This window comes from Antedon mediterranea, chromosome 9 (assembly GCF_964355755.1).
Source record: "Antedon mediterranea chromosome 9, ecAntMedi1.1, whole genome shotgun sequence".
NCBI classification, from domain to species: Eukaryota; Metazoa; Echinodermata; class Crinoidea; order Comatulida; family Antedonidae; genus Antedon; species Antedon mediterranea.
In genome coordinates, this window is record NC_092678.1 from 3,364,551 (window position 1) to 3,382,161 (window position 17,611).

The 17,611-nt window shown below is 34.4% G+C and overlaps 2 long non-coding RNA genes across 3 annotated transcripts; both read right to left on the bottom strand.

Annotated features, from left to right (window-relative positions):
• Positions 1–1,242: 1,242 nt before the first annotated feature.
• LOC140059407 (uncharacterized) lies at positions 1,243–3,696 on the bottom strand. Of its 2 annotated transcripts, none has more exons than XR_011847177.1 (6): positions 3,509–3,696; positions 2,908–3,204; positions 2,609–2,782; positions 2,078–2,287; positions 1,637–1,810; positions 1,243–1,395 (listed from the first exon to the last, which is right to left on the bottom strand). It is a non-coding gene; the product is annotated as an uncharacterized lncRNA (long non-coding RNA). The 2 variants fall into 2 exon arrangements; XR_011847178.1 differs by having other exon boundaries at positions 3,588–3,659.
• Positions 3,697–3,861: 165 nt separating this feature from the next.
• Positions 3,862–6,546, bottom strand: LOC140059107 (uncharacterized). Its single transcript, XR_011847111.1, has 6 exons — positions 5,636–6,546; positions 5,302–5,415; positions 4,890–5,056; positions 4,641–4,768; positions 4,203–4,349; positions 3,862–4,110 (listed from the first exon to the last, which is right to left on the bottom strand). It is a non-coding gene; the product is annotated as an uncharacterized lncRNA (long non-coding RNA).
• Positions 6,547–17,611: the final 11,065 nt, after the last annotated feature.

Genomic DNA, 17,611 nt, shown 5'->3' on the forward strand with positions numbered 1-17,611 from the left:
AATGGTATATGGACACTTGTTAAATTTTGAAACGTCAAATAATCCAACATGGGAATCATTGTTCCAGAACTATGATCAGGTTAATAATTTCCACATTTCTCCCGAAGTAGGAGATGGATTCACACGATATGATCCTGAATTAATTAGTCAAATAGCCAAAATAGCATAATTGAATGATATAAGGACATGGTAAAAGTTGACTTTAACTTACGAGGTACGGATGCCATTAAGAAAATGCTAAGTTTAGTAGAAGGCGCTGAAAAGGGATATGCATTTGAGACTTTGATAGACAATAGTTGCAGGCTTATAGCCATAGGAGCAATAAAAAAGTACCTTCATGGTTGGATTAAAGTATGTCACAGGAAGCTTACTCTCTTTTGTGGAGGTGAGCCATAGTAAATATGAAGTTGATACTATCAGTAATGTGGTCACTTATGCACAGCAAAAACCAGATGCGATGATATGGATGTCCTTTGTTAAAATGTTGAAGGTTTTGACTTCATGAATTAGAAAGCAAAGATAAAGAAGCACTCTGAAAAATGTCAGAAATCCAAAATTGAGGCCAAGCAGATTCTGACAGAAAAGAAACATCCTTTTGCTTTCATTGCCTTTCCAGCCAATCAGCTGCCTGTAGTGAGGAGTAGGCCACTAAAGCTAAGTTATCAAAGAAGATAATGGGTTAAATGTACATGTGATAATTTTCTCTGAAATTTATACAGATTTTTTTTTTTTTGACCAAAAAAGGAAATGATGTGCAGCAGGAAATGATTGTGGTATTATTTATATAATTAAAGCATTAATAGGGAAAACATCAACATTCACTAAAGTTGATGGTAAAATTAATTCTCCGTTTCTGTAATTGTATCTTTTATATTTTATTAAATCGGCAAGAGCCGTATTATATAAACCCAATACTTTTTAATTACCTTTTACAGTTATATCTTTTTTTTTTTAATTTCATATGGTAATATCGGCTAGTGATTTAATTTTAAACAGTACCAGGTAAAAATGAAAGAATATATTAATTGTGTTTGTAGCAATCCAAATTTCGGTAGTTGTAAAACAGACTTATCCAAGATCAAGTATAACAAAAACGATTATCTAGTGTATGTTCTATATACAGGGCCACAGCGAGAGGTAAAAAATAAATTAAGCAAAGATGTTTTAAATATATTTAGTAATATAAATTACACAAGCTGTGTGAAAATTCAAAACTCCAGACAAGCTACAGTAACTGCCTCATCTGCCTTGACATAAATTTGTAGAATTTGAAAAAAATGAGCACACTCTACTAGTGCAGTTGTACAGCGTTGTATCAGTCAGTGTTTCATCAAAACTTTGACCTTCAACCTCAACATCATTTTCAACATTTTTTGCAAGTTTCAGGTTGTGCCCCTAAAAGATAAAACACAAATTAAAATATTAGAGAGAACTAAACATATTAATATCAAAAAGTAGTTCATAATGTCATTTTAGGTGTCAAATGTGGGAGCATGCCACACAAGTGACACTCTCTTGGATCCGCCCCCTGGAAGCTGCTTTGCTTAAATAATTATAATTTATTATGACTTTCCAATAATAATTTATGTAGATACTTTGCAAAAATATTTGTTCAATATTGTAATATCTTAAGTACCTCACTTAGTTCAGGAAAGTCGTCCTGTAAACAAAATGGACACAGACCAGTATCATCTTTACACACTGGGTTGGCATTACCAAGTTCCCCACCATGTGGACATCGACAAGCAATTTGTATTACTTGGCCAAGCTGAATCCGGTTCTCAAGCCTTTGGTTTTCTTGTTTCAATGTCTGTCAAATTAAAACAGTAAATAAAATAAATATAAAATCATATTTAGCATAATAGGGTAGAAGTAGATATAATAATAATAATTTAGGTATTTGTATAGCACCAGATTCATCTAAACTGAAGTAAAAATCAAATGTGCTTATATTGGTTGTTAAAAAGATGCATTTTAAGTTCTTTTTTTAAAAATAGCAATAGAAGTTGATTTAGTAAAATGGGGAGGGAAAATTATTTTATAGAGAATACATGCATTATGCATTAGGTAGGCATACCTTAATAATTGCGCCTGCTTTTCTTGGGCACAGTCCGCACACAAACTGTATCAATGACTGTGTGTGAGGATCAACCCATTATCAAGAAGCACATTGACACAGATTTTTTGTCTTGGGCAGTTACCACCATCAATGTCACATCATTACAACTTTTACCTTCAACCTCAACATCATTTTCAACATTTTTTTGCAAGTTTCAGGTTGTGCCTCCTAAAAGATAAAACACAATAAAAATATTAAGTATTATTAAACGGGGGAGCACTAAACATATTAATATCAAAAAGTAGTTCATAATGTCATTTTAGCCGTCAAAAGTGAGAGCATGCAACGCAAGTGCCACTCTCCTGGATCCGCCCCCTGGAAACATAATACAACGAAGCTGCTTTGTCATGCTTAAATAATTAATTATTTTTTTTATTATGAATTTCTAAGTCTGGTTAGGGAATACTACTTGACTTTATTATGTAAATAAAGTAAAGCAAAATAAGTAAATACACAAATATTTGTTCAATATTGTAATATCTTAAGTACCTCACTTAGTTCAGGAAAGTCGTCCTTTAAAAAGAATGGACACAGACCAGTATCATCTTTACGCACTGGGTTGGCATTATCAAGTTCCTAGCCACATGGACGTCAACAAGCAATTTTTATTACTTGGCCAAGCTGAATCCGGTTCTCAAGCCTTTGGTTTTCTTGTTTTAATGTCTGTCAAAATAAAACAGTAAATAAAATAAATATAAAATCATATTTAGCATAATAGAGTAGGAGTAGATATAATTCAACAAATTAATTTACAGAGAATACATGCATTATGCATTAGGTAGCCATACCTTAATAATTGCACCTGCTTTTCTTGGGCCCAGTTCGCACACAAACTGCATCAATGACTGTGAGGATGCTCAACAGTACGGTTTATATCCACTCCAACCTCGTTCACATGGTAAATAAATTGTGTTTATCACTAATTGCTTTTGTTGGAATGAATCCCATCAACTCATTATCAAGACGCACATTGACACAGATTTCTTGTCTTGGGCAGTTACCACCATCAATGTCACATCATCACAACTTTTACCTTCAAACTCAACATCATTTTCAACATTTTGTGCAAGTTTCAGGTTGTGCCCCTAAAATATAAAACACAAATTAAAAATATTATTAAACGGGGGAGCACTAACATATTAATATCAACAAGTAGTTCATAATGTCATTTTAGCCGTCAAAAGTGAGAGCATGCCACCCAAGTGCCACTCTCCTGCATCCGCCTCCTGGAAGCTGCTTTGTCATGCTTAAAAAATTATTATAATTATATTTTTATTATGACTTTCCAAGTCTGGTTGGGGAATACTACTTGACACTCTTCATTGGACCATTACCTACTTTGTCAAAAAATAAAAATATGTAAGACTAAAAAAAGCTTTCAAAATGTACCTGAAAACCAAAGTTCCATCATTGACATAATAATAATACTCGGACTCGACATGTGAAATATATTGGATCCATTACATACTTGAACGTAGTTATGTTGTCACGCGTAACCATCAAAGAACACTTGCATTTCAGCATTGAAGGCTTTATCTTCATCACAACTGGTTGGACAATTTCTAGTAGGTAGGTAGCTGTGACGTCTTCTACAACTACATTTTGTTCCATCATGCAATTCTGCAATTTAAAACATTGTAATATCAAAATCATTATCTTAAATGCATCTCAAGCTGTCTCCGGTTCTCAAGCCTTTGGTTTTCTTACGTCGTAATGTAGGCATACCTTAATAATTATGTCTGCTTTTCTTCGGCCCAGTCCGCACACAAACTGCATCAATATATCCACTCCAACTTCGTTCACACAGTAAATAAATTGTGTTTATCACAAATTGCTTTTGTTGGAATGAATCCCATAAACCCATTATCAAGACGCACATTGACACAGATTTCGTCCTATGGAGATAGCTTGACACAGTCGGAGAGTGTTTTGCCGGAATTCACTCTATAGTCGACGAACAATTTGTTTTACTTGCCCTACCACCAATTTTCCTGCAATAATATAATTACATTCTTTATTCAAATTTCTTCAGTTTCCAGGTAAATAGAGGATGATTAACAACACATTTTTCACTGTAGCTTACCAATATAAAATTAGCCAGTGTTTCTTTCGTCAACATCTGGAATCGCTCTTCGGAGGTCACTATTTGGAATAAAGATCTCAAATCCTTGCATCGATTGGTTAATTCTGCACGGATATTGTACAAAGTAATTGTTTTGTTTCCATAGTACTAGTAAACAAAAAAAATTAAATATTTATGACATATTCATATAAAATGGTAGAAAGAATAACTTGATAGTAGTCAAGTTTCTATCCATGTACTCTAAGTGCTACAAAGGCTAGACTACAACTGTAGCTTCTCAAGAATCTCATTCAAAGCATCTGCAGGACTAGCGTCCACAGCTGACTGTAATACTCAAAATCATCCACTGCCATCTTACAAATGTTTTGGGTGTACATGTGTATGGTCAAGCACATCCCCTGATTAACCGATATAAAAGTAACTATGTTGAATGTTTACCTTTCACCTATCTTTGCTGTATCAATCTTGATAAAACCAGCACAATTTATGAATACTTTGGGACCCAAACTGCAAGTTGTCACAAGCTGTGTCCGGTTCTCAAGCCTTTGGTGTTCTTGTTTCAATGTCTGTAAATTAAAACAATAAATAAAATAAATATAAAATCATATTTAGCATAATAGGGTAGGAGTAGATATAATTCAACAAATTATTTTATAGAGAAATGCATTCTGCATTAGGTAGGCATACCTTAATAATTGCTCCTGCTTTTCTTGGGTCTAGTCCACGCACAAACTGTATCAATGACTCATTATCAAGACGCACTTTTACACAGATTTGTCTTGGGCAGTTACCACTGTACTTCGTGCTATAGAGATAGCTTGATGCAGCTGTTGATGGTATTGCTGGAATTCACTCTGTAATCAAAAATAATACTAAAGTAATGCTTAACTTATTACTCGATAGCAACAACAATTACAATAATCCAGTAGCTGTATTCACCAATCATACTTATTATTAACAATTAACAAAAAGTAAAGTTTATTTTTTTAAGCAACATTTTTATCATTTCACAGTACATCACAACAGATACTCATTGTAGGAAAGTGGTACCATGTGGAAATAGTTATCTTATAATGACAAAAAAAAATGTTTACAGTACCTCTGCAATATTTGATGTCTGAAAAATCATAGCAACATTATCCTCAATAAAGGCATTATCTGCTGCTTGGTTTCCAGTTCATCGATACATTTCTGAATGTCCAGGATTGACCTTCTAAAACACCAAGAAAAAAATATTACTAATATTATTATTCAACTATGTTAATACTGGACAGTTTGATGTCTGCTGTTCCAGAAATGTCTTGTGTTCTGTATTGGGGGAGTGGACTGTGAATAGACATCAGCAACTGCTTTAACAATTATTTGTAGGTCTATTATACAAAGCAATATAGACTAAATACTTGTTTGTCTACAAAATAGATGTTTGAACTAACCTGGACTCTGCCATAACACCACATGAGGATTTTTACTTCACAAGGAGTTTTCAATATCCACGTCCTTTAACTCTTTGTCTTATTTCAAATGACTTTGGTACTTTTGAGAAAGTTTGGCAGATAAACTTCTCTTTTGCCATCCATTTTTTTAACACACAAACTTTTTAGTAACTTCAAAAACTTTTTTACAGAAATCTTTTTAAAACAATTTTTTTTGTATTTTATTTTTTGTATTTTTTTTGTATTTTTTTTTTTTAAACTGCACAGAAACTGTGAAAAGTTGAAAATACCAATTTTTTTGTATTTTATTTTTTAAATTTTTTTTGTATTTTTTTTTTTTTTTTTACGGCCTGAGATGCGCGGATAGGAATGGTTTCATCCTAGGTCGAAATGCACCCAATAATCTACACTACAAAACTATGCCCAAATCATATACACAACAAGAAAGTAAAATAATAACACAAGGAATAAAAAAGCAATGAAAATAAACAGAAGAATGACAAAAATAGAAATTAAACAAAAAGATAAAAAAGAAAAACATGCCTGTGGCCAGGTTAAATACCAGATATCTTTGTATTTTGTTTGGTATTTTTTTTTTGTATTTTATTTTTTAAACTGCCCAGAAACTTAGTTCTCAAAAGCGAAAATACCTTCTAGAAATTCTTTTTCAAAATAATTTTTTTTGTATTTTATTTTTTGTATTTTTTTTCCCATGAGAACCAGAAAAAAGTAGATTCGATTGACATGTTGTCTTGGCATTTTCTTGTCTGCATTGATTACAGAGAGTGTTTTATCTCTGTCCATGATATACTTGATGCAGACACGGCATTATCTTGTCTGCATTGATTACAGAGAGTGTTTTATCTCTGTCCATGATATACTTGATGCAGACACGGCATTATCTTGTCTGCATTGATTACAGAGAGTGTTTTATCTCTGTCCATGATATACTTGATGCAGACACGGCATTATCTTGTCTGCATTGATTACAGAGAGTGTTTTATCTCTGTCCATGATATACTTGATGCAGACACGGCATTATCTTGTCTGCATTGATTACAGAGAGTGTTTTACCTCTGTCCATGATATAAACATTAGTAAATACAAAGCATGGTGGCCACAGGAAGTAAAATAAAAGAAGTAAAGAAGATAAAAGGAAGAAAAATAAAAAGCAATGAAGAGAAAGAAAAAGTTCAGGCAACGGCATGAAGAGGCACAGAGTGGGGCTAGCAGGACACAGATAGCCGGGCATTCAATCCATCCGAATCATCAGTGGGTATGTGTACGAACAAGATCAGATGTTAAATGGGAAGAAAGTCGTCAGCTACCAATATTCACCAATAAATAATAATAAATGAAAATAATAAATAAAAATAAAACAATAAATTAAAAAAATATTAAATAAAATAAAATAAATATTAAATTAAATATAAAAAAAATAAATAATAAACTAGATTTGAACTCGTCACTACGGACGAGTTAGGTTATCCGCAGCGCAAAAGCCACGTGCACGTCATACGTTAGAATATTGAGCGCAAAAAAAAAAACGATTATGGCATTGAAAAATGTTAGTGCGCTCTCTATTTTGCGTCGCGTCTAAGTATATACGGTATAACACTATATACTGTATACGTACTACATACAGTGCAGAATAGGTGAAAATAAGTGACCAAAGTTATTGACGCATTTGAACATGATGACGTCATCACAATTTTTAAAATGGTGGATCATGTGAAAGATAATTGATTGATCTAGACAATATAAAAAAATTGAGTGAAATGGAATAAGGATAAGTAGAGATGCGCTCTATTTAAATTGACGAGCTATGACGAAAGAGAAAAAAATCCTATATTTTATATTCGGGTGGCCATACGATGACGTCACAATGTCCGGTTAGCCATATCAATGCATGATTCGAGAAAAACAACTCATCTACTTCCAGAATATGTAATTTTAAAAAAGTTCACCACGTAGTTTAGAATGTATGACTGTTTAAAAAAAGGTCTAATTTTGACGATTTTTTGAAGTTTTTCATCAAAAATGCGCGCAAATTGTTCAATTCTACGTGCTCGTATGACGTGATATTAAGTCGAAATTGTATAAAAATTGGTAAAATTACTAGAAAAGGCTGAAAAAACAAAAATCAAGCAAAAAAAGGATGTTTTTGCTATAAGTGCGCACGTGCGCGTAAAAAAATTGCGCACGCGTGGGAATTTTTGAAATGCTCAAAATGACATGAAACGCGTAGAAAGTTGATTAGAAATTGATTTTTCGCATTTTGAAATTTTAAACGCGCGTGCACGCGTAACTTTTTGTCAAACATGCCATTTTTAATCCATAGAAAGTTTGCGCTTGATATGACTTAAATTTTCACCAAGTTTCATTACAAAATGACTTTTGATTTCTAAGCTATGATCAATCATTGAAATTCATAAAATCGCGCGTAACTTACGCTGCGCGACTCTAAAGTTAAAAAACGAAACGTCCTGCACATCTACATCTAGAGGTCAATCTTATGACAAAGTTACACAATCTTATATTGGCCAGAATTAGAGATACGCTGCGAACAAAATTCCGGGAAAGAAAGAAGAATAAGATAGAAAAAAAAAAAGAAAAAAAAAGATCCTGACAATAACAAGGGGTTATCCGCCAAGTGCGGATAACCAAAAAATTAATATAAATAAATAAAAATAATATAAATAAATTATAACAAACAATAATAATAAAAATAATTTTAAAAAGATGCACAAAATTTGGCCTACGGAAAATGAAAAGTAAATGAGCGGAAAATTAACCCACAGATGATTTTGTTATTTGTTTGTATAAGTAAATTACTTAGGCTATACTCCATAACCAGATAGGGGTTTCTTATTATTTGATAATTAACTTAGGCTATTCCATTAAACCAGATAGGGGTTTCTTAATAATCAACTTAGGCTACTCTCGTAAACCAGATGTTATTTTATATCTTATCTATTTTTTTTTTTTTGACATTGCATTTTCAGTAACTGCAGATCCTAAATATTGATTAGCAGCCAGAAGCTGGTAAGCAATAAATAATGGTGATGGAGATTTTAATTATTGAGAAATAAATATTGATTAGCAGCCATATTTTAGCATCTTGTTTCGAGACATTCAATTCTCTCAAGAGACAAGAGTAATTTGGCCTAAATGACGTATACCAAGACAAAGTATTTAGAGCAGATATGAAAGGAAACAACTGTAAGATGCAGTTCCCACCTTGAAATGATTTAAAGAGAAGATTTTGAATTTCAAGAATCGGTATAGTGTGAGCTACACAATATTGAGACAGGTGATGCACTTACAAAAAAGAACAAGAACAGTAGGCCTAATACAATATTAACTGGAGTAATTTATAAAACACCAATTATGCAAAATGTATAGACCTACAGAAAGTTGGTAAGCAAGAAATAATGGTGAGGGGAGATTTTAATTATTGAGAAATAAACAGGAGTAAAGAAATAACAAGGCCGTAGCGAGAAGTAAAAAACAGATAAGGCAAAGATGCATTCTAAATATTGATCTATATTAATATGAGGTAAAGATGCTTTAAATATAATTATTGTTATAAAATACGACAATCTGTGCTGGGAAATTGGGGTGGGTGGTGAAAGTTGAACATTTCAGACTGGCTACGGCCCTGAATACCTCATCTGGATTACTGACACAAGCCTGCAATCCAACGTAGAACAACAACAATTATATTAGAGATTAAAGAAAATTCATATGAAACAAGAATAAAAAAACTAAACTTACTGACACTAGAAGATATTAGAAAAAAGCTGACCTTATTCAAGTATTTAAAATGAATAGAGAAATTTTTGGGAATTTCATGTTCAGCCAACGTGTTATTGAAAATTACTAAGGGCGGAACGCAACTCTATCTAGAGATGGTAGGAGCGGCAAGTTCATCAACAAAGGATGGACAGTACAAATGTACGGCTCCGAGAAAAGGAATAGGTCAAGTGCAATCAATTTTTGTTTGCACTCTATATGCAAGAGAAGGGATGTGTTCAAGTCACTGGGTTGTCAAGGTTGAAACCTTACCTATGGCCCTAAGAAAATAAACATGGACCAGTGGATATGATGAGCACTTTAAACCATAAATTAAACAATATTTTGTAATAAATATTTGTTATACTTTTTCAATGTTGTTGCACCATACTGATATGAAAAATCAATGGGCAGTTTATGAATTTTCTACACCTGTCAATTTCAATACATGGCTGGGGAGGTCTACTATCAACAAAATACAGGACAGAAGTGTTTTCCATACAGAAATAGGATTTATAAAAGGCTCTTTTTAAAACAACTTTAGTTGCATACATAAAGGTATAAACTAAATAAACTGCTGTTGCCAATATAAGGAAATGGTTCCTTTTATAGCAAATGCTATCATAGGAACTGGTTATGAGAAGCTTTCTTATGTTATGTATTAGAAAAATACACGCTTGGATTGAAAACTTTGTTTCAAAAAATAAATGCGATATCATTGTTGTTAAAATTTCAAATTGACCCCACAATTCACCATTACTAATGGTATTATAGATCTCGTTGCGTGTTTGAAGAAATGCCAAGATCGTTTGAGGATTGTATGAGATGCTTTTAAAATTTAACCATCCATTTACTTGTGTTCAGTGTTTTTCACAGACGGTTTTTATTCTTTATGCTCTCTGCGTGTAACATTTAGAAGCCTTTGGTTTTCTTGGTTTTTCCCATTCCATTTCCTCTAACTGGTACATTGTAGTTTCCGGTACAGCTATTTTGTGAACTGGTCAACAAATGATTTCTATCATTACCAATTAGTTTGTATTTCTTCTTTGTCCCATCAACCAGAATAGTCTGGTTTTCAGGTGTTTTTTTTTATGCTCTCTCTCAACATTCAAAAGCATACAGTTTTCTTGTGAAAGTATTCCATTTCCTCTAACTGGTACATTGTAGTTTCCGGTACAGCTATTTTGTGAACTGATCAACAATGATTTCTCTCAATACCAATTAGTTCATCCAACAATGATTTCTGCCAATACCAATTAGTTCGTATTTCTTCTTTGTCCCATCAACCAGAGTTGTTAATTTACACATATTCTGGTTTTCATGTTTTTTCTTTTTTATCCTCTGCGTGCAACATTTAAAAATATTTGGTTTTCCTGTGAAACCATTCCATTTCCTCTAACTGGTACGTTGTAGTGTTCGGTACAGCTATTTTGTGAACTGGCCAACAATGTTACCAAACCATATTCTGGTTGTTGTTCTTTATGATGATTCAAACTGATTGGATGTGGATATATATAACATAGGCTACTTTGCCTCCTGATCAGTAATAGGAAACAACTCATTTATACTATACTTAAATTCCTGTATAGTAAGGTGCAGTCTAAATATCCCTGGTTGCCAATATGTCATTTAAAAAACACAAGGGCATTGAAGAATGTACAGTATCTTGTCATAAATTATTTCAATTTTCCATAATATGTACTAAATAAATGGTAGTTAAATTTCTTTCTCCTTGTACAAATCTCAAAAGATATAAGACAATTAACAAATAGTAAATTTAAATTTAATTTTTTACCAAATGGTGAACTGCAGAGTCTGTTTAATTTTGGAATTCTTTTGGAAAACAAAACGAAGTTTAAAACCCTAATGTTAACTATGCCCAATTATATTGCATAATGGCAATACATAAACACTATACAAGCTAGGTCTTACTGCTTGTAAAAAAAGGAACAAGATTATTTTTCTGCATATAACAGCACTATATACAACAATCTACAATCAATGTTTGATGGCAATTGAAAATGAAGAGACACAGTATACCTAATATTGGTACAAGTGTATTTAAGCAAGAAGCTTATAGCATAAAAATGGAAATGAAAAAAGGATGTAGATGCAAAGCTCTTAGAGCATGCAAAAGTGGTTATTAGCGTTCTAGGTAATAGGACTACAAAAGGAGTGATGTTTGGGCACAGGGGAAACAATATATCAATATTTTGTCTTATACCAAGTAAAGGTTTAAGAATCTTTAAAGGTTAGGTAAAGACATATAGCATTGAAATAATCAAGGTGTAGATGCAAGAGGGTAGTGTGCAAAGCTCTTAAAACATGCAGAATGGTTGCTTTTTTAAAAAGTGATGTTTTGGTACAGGTGATAACAATATCACCATTATGTCTTGTACCAAGTAAAGGTTTAAGAACAGTATGGATTTTTGTTTAGTCAACAACATTGAAATAATCAAGGTAAATAATAATTTCTGGTCATGTCAACAGAGCAGTGACTAAACCATAAGGAAAGGATGAGATCATTACACTGAATGTTCAAAAGGATGCAGGGATATAGTTGAAAATAAAAGGATACAACTCATCCACATAATTGGCCATTTTGAAAATGCAAATGGCTTTGATGAAGATATTTTTTAAAGATGACTATTGGGTTATCAATTAGAACTATGCCCGATTATATTGCTTAAATGCAATTCATAAACACTATACAAGCTAGGCCTTACGGGTTGTAAGAAAAGGAAAAGTGCTTTCAAAAAAATATTGTTTTTAAGAGCTAGTGCTGCATATAAGAGCACTATACAACAATCTATGATCAATGGTCGATGACAATAAAAAGGAAGGAAAAAGAGACTCAGTATACCTAAGATTGGTACAAATGTATTTAAGCAAGAAGCTTAGGCCTATAGCACCAAGAATGGGAATGGGAAAAAGATGTAGAATCAAGAGGCTAGTATGCTTCCAGGCTGATAGCCTTCTGAATGCTCTATCAGCCTGGAAGCAGCAAAGCAGGTTTTAAAAAAAGATTGTTTTTAAGACCTAGTGCTGCATATAACAGACAACAATCTACAATCAATGGTTGATGCGATTGAAAAGTAAGAGACACAGTACACCTAATATTGGTACAAGTGTATTTAAGCAAGAAGCTTATAGCATAAAAAAAAATGAGAAAAAGATGTAGATGCAAGGCTCTTAGAGCATGCAAAAGTGGTTATTAGCGTTCTAGGTAATAGGACTACAAAAGGAGTGACGTTTGGGCACAGGGGAAACTATATATCACTATTTTGTCTTATACCAAGTAAAGGTTTAAGAATCTTTAAAGGTTAGGTAAAGACATATAACATTGAAATAATCAAGGTGTAGATGCAAGAGGGTAGTGTGCAAAGCTATTAAAACATGCAGAATGGTTGATTTTTTAAAAAGTGATGTTTTGGTACAGGTGAAACAATATCACCATTATGTCTTATACCAAGTAAAGGTTTAAGAATCTTTAAAGGTTAGGTAAAGACATATAACATTGAAATAATCAAGGTGTAGATGCAAGAGGGTAGTGTGCAAAGCTCTTAAAACATGCAGAATGGTTGCTTTTTGAAAAAGTGATGTTTTGGTACAGGTGATAACAATATCACCATTATGTCTTATACCAAGTAAAGGTTTAAGAACAGTATGGATTTTTGTTTAGTCAACAACATTGAAATAATCAAGGTAAGTAATAATTTCTGGTCATGTCAACAGAGCAGTGACTAAACCATAAGGAAAGGATGAGATCATTACACTGAATGTTCAAAAGGATGCAGGGATATAGTTGAAAATAAAAGGATACAACTCATCCACAGAATTGGCCATTTTGAAAATGTAAATGGCTTTGATGAAGATAGTTTTTAAAGATAACTATCGGGTTATCAATTAGAACTATGCCCGATTATATTGCATAAAGGAAATTCATAAACACTATACAAGCTAGGCCTTATGGGTTGTAAGAAAAGGAATAGTGCTTTCAAAAAAATATTGTTTTTAAGAGCTAGTGCTGCATATAACAGCACTATACAACAATCTATGAACAATGGTCAATGACAATTAAAAAGGAAGGAAAAAGAGACGCAGTATAACTAAGATTGGTACAAATGTATTTAAGCAAGAAGCTTATAGCACCAAGAATGGGAATTGGAAAAAGATGTAGAATCAAGAGGCTAGTATGCTTCCAGGCTGATAGCCTTCTGAATGCTTTGTTTGCCTGGAAGCAGCAAAGCAGGTTTTAAAAAAAGATTGTTTTTAAGACCTAGTGCTGCATATAACAGCACTATGCAACAATCTACAATCAATGGTTGATGCGATTGAAACGGAAGAACCACAGTATACCTAATATTGGTACAACTAGTGTATTTAAGCAAGAAGCTTATAGCATAAAAAAAAATGAGAAAAAGATGTAGATGCAAAGCTCTTAGAGCATGCAAAAGTGGTTATTAGCGTTCTAGGTAATAGGACTACAAAAGGAGTGATGTTTGGGCACAGGGGAAACTATATCACCATTATGTCTTATACCAAGTAAAGGTTTAAGAACAGTATGGATTTTTGTTTAGTCAACAACATTGAAATAATCAAGGTAAATAAAAATTTCTGGTCATGTCAACAGAGCAGTGACTAAACCATAAGGAAAGGACGAGATCATTACACTGAATGTTCAAAAGGATGCAGGGATATAGTTGAAAATAAAGGGATACAAGTCATCCACAGAATTGGCCATTTTGAAAATGTACATGGCTTTGATAAAGATATTTTTGATGGAGATATTTTTTAAAAGATAACTATCGGGTTTCAATTAGAACTATGCCTGATTATATTGCATAAAGGCAATTCATAAACACTATACAAGCTAGGCCTTACGGGTTGTAAGAAAAGGAACAGTGCTTTAAAAAAAGAGCACAATACAAACAACAATCTATGATCAATGGTCGATAGCAATTAAAAAGGAAAGAAAAAGGAAACACAGTATACCTAATATTGGTACAAATGTATTTAAGCAAGAAGCTTATAGCACCAAGAATGGGAATGGGCAGGTTTTAAAAAAAGATTGTTTTTAAGACCTAGTGCTGCATATAACAGCACTATACAACAATCTACAATCAATGGTTGATGCGATTGAAAAGTAAGAGACACAGTATACCTAATGATTTGTTTTAAAAAAAAAACTTCTGCATGCTGCCTTGAAGCAGCAAAGTTCTAGGTAATAGGACTACAAAAAGAGTGACGTTATGGGCAGAGGTGAAACAATATCACCATTATGTCTTATACCAAGCAAGATTTAAGAATCTTTAAAGATTAGGTAAAGGCATTGCATAGGTAAATAATATTTGATTTAATATTTCAAATTCATTTCTGGTCATGTCAATAGAGCAGTGACTGAACCACAAGGACAAGATCATTACATTGAATAATCCAAAGGAGTGTGCAGCCAGCCTAATGTTGCAGGAGTGTGCAGCCAGCCTAATGTTGCAGGAGTGTGCAACCAGCCTAATGCTGCAGGCGTGTGAAGCCAGCCTAATGCTGCAGGAGTGCGAAGCCAGCCTAATGCTGCAGGAGTGTGAATCCAGCGTAATGCTGCAGGAGTGTGCAGCTAGCCTAATGCTGTAGGCGTGTGAAGCCAGCTAATGCTGCAGGAGTGTGAATCCAGCCTAATGCTGCAGGAGTGTGAATCCAGCCTAATGTGACTGAATCACAAGGAAAGTTCGAGATCATTACATTGAATAATCAAAAGGATGCAGGAGTGTGAAGCCAGCTTTTGACCACACATGCAAATGGTGTGTGAAGCCAGCCTGAAAGCAGCAAAGTTCTAGGTGATGGGACTACAAAAAGAGTGACGTTTGAGCACAGGTGAAACAATATCACCATTATGTCTTATAACCAAGCAAAGGTTTAAGAATTTTTAAAGATTAGGTAAAGACATATAGCATTGAAATAATAAAAGGTAAATAATATTTGATTTAATATTTTGAATTCATTCTATGGACTTCAATTTATTAGGTTTCTGGTCTGAACCATAAGCAAATGACGAGAATGATCACTACACTGAATGATCAAAAAGCTGCAGGAGTGTGCAGCCAGCCTAATGCTGCAAGAGTGTGCAGCTAGCCTAATGCTGCAGGAGTGTGCAGCTAGCCTAATGCTGCAAGAGTGTGCAGCTAGCCTAATGCTGCAGGAGTGTGCAGCTAGTCTAATGCTGCCGGAGTGTGCAGCTAGCCTAATGCTGCAAGAGTGTGCAGCTAGCCTAATGATTTTTAGCAGGCCAAGCTGCCACGATTTGACAACACATTGGCCCATGCAAACAAAGATAGTGGCAGGTCAAGATGCCACATTTTGACCACATACAAACAGTATGTGAAGCCAGCATACTTGGGTTTAGGGTCAGGTCTTGTTACAGATCCAATATCTTATCTTATCTTATCTTATCTTATCTTGTTTGTAAAACTGCCATAGACACAGAGGGTAAAGTTTTCTAGTTGTAGTACTACACGTTACTGAAAATGCAATATAGTCAAAATACATATATAAATAAATGGAATTAGCTATTGTAACAAATTGCAATATTATGGTTCATTATGGTCAGATGTTTTGTCCTGGTTTGTTATACTGTAGTATATTTTACTGATCATATTTTACTAATAAATAACAGAATCTATAAAATATGTTATCTGCATATAAATGCATACAATTTTATCCCAACACACCAGTAAACAAATTATAAAAACATAATATTTAGAATACAAAGATCTACAGACTTTTAAAAAACCAAAACGTTTATAAACTTTAAAAAAAAAAGAAAAAAAAAAAGAATACAAACAAAACAAAAACCACCTCTTCTCCAAGAGCCGTACATCCTCATGCTTAAGTGTTGTTTTGGTTGTTCTGCCAACTAAGATGACAAACCAAAAAGGTCAATTTGATTTTACTATGAAGTACTCCAACAATTTGACATGAAAATACCCACAGAAATTGGATACTAACCACCAGACTATGCATGTAGAGTAGACTCTACCATTGCTAGAGTGCGCCTACCGATGTTAAAGTGCGCCTACCGATGTTAGAGCACGCCTACCAATGTTAGAGCAAGTCTACTGAAGAGTGTGAGCCTATGGAAGAGTGCGTGCCTACGGAAGAGTGCGTGCCTACGGAAGAGTGCGTGCCTACGGAAGAGTGCGTGCCTACGGAAGAGTGCGTGCCTACGGAAGAGTGCGAGCCTACGGAAGAGTGCGAGCCTACGGAAGAGTGCGTGCCTACGGAAGAGTGCGTGCCTACGGAAGAATGCGTGCCTACCGAAGAGTGCGATCCTACCGAAGAGTGCGATCCTACCAAAGAGTGCGATCCAACCATAGAGGACATGCCTACATTAGAGTGCGAGCCTACCGAAGAGTACGAGCCTACATCTGCTGAAGAAGCTGCTAAGGGAAGTACAAGCCTACAGCTGCTTCAGAAGTACAAGCCAACCGCAGCTGAGAAGTACGAGCCTACAGCTGCTACAGAAGTACCAGCCTACATAGTACCAGCCTATCACTGCTAAAGAGTGCGAGCCTAGAGCTGCTAAAGAGCGCAAGCCTACAGCTGCTAAAGAGTACAAGCCTACACCTGCTATTAATTGCGAGCCTACAGCTGTTAAAGAGTGGGAGCCTACAGCTGCTAAAGAGTGCGAGCCTAACGCTATTAAGAATGTGAGCCTAACGCTATTAAGAATGCGAACTAACTCTATTAAGAATGCGAGCCTAACGCTATTATGAATGCGAGCCTACTGCTATTAAAGAGTGCAAGCCTAACGCTAATGAGAGTGCGAGTCTAACACTAGTAAGAATGCGAGCCTACGGCTATTAAGAGAGCGAACCTAACTCTAGTAAGAGTGCGAGCCTAACGCTATTATGAGTGCGAGCCTACAACTGCTAAAGTACAAGCCTACAGCTGCTAAAGAGTGCGAGCCTATACAGCTGCTAAAGAGTGCGAGCCTAACGCTATTAAGAATGCGAACTAACTCTATTAAGAATGCGAGTCTAACGCTATTAAGAATGCGAGCCTACTGCTATTAAAGAGTGCAAGCCTAACTCTAGTAAGAGTGCGAGCCTAATGCTTAACGCTATTATGAGTGCGAGCCTAACGCTACCAAGAGTGCTAGCCTAACGCTATTAAGAGTGTGAAGTA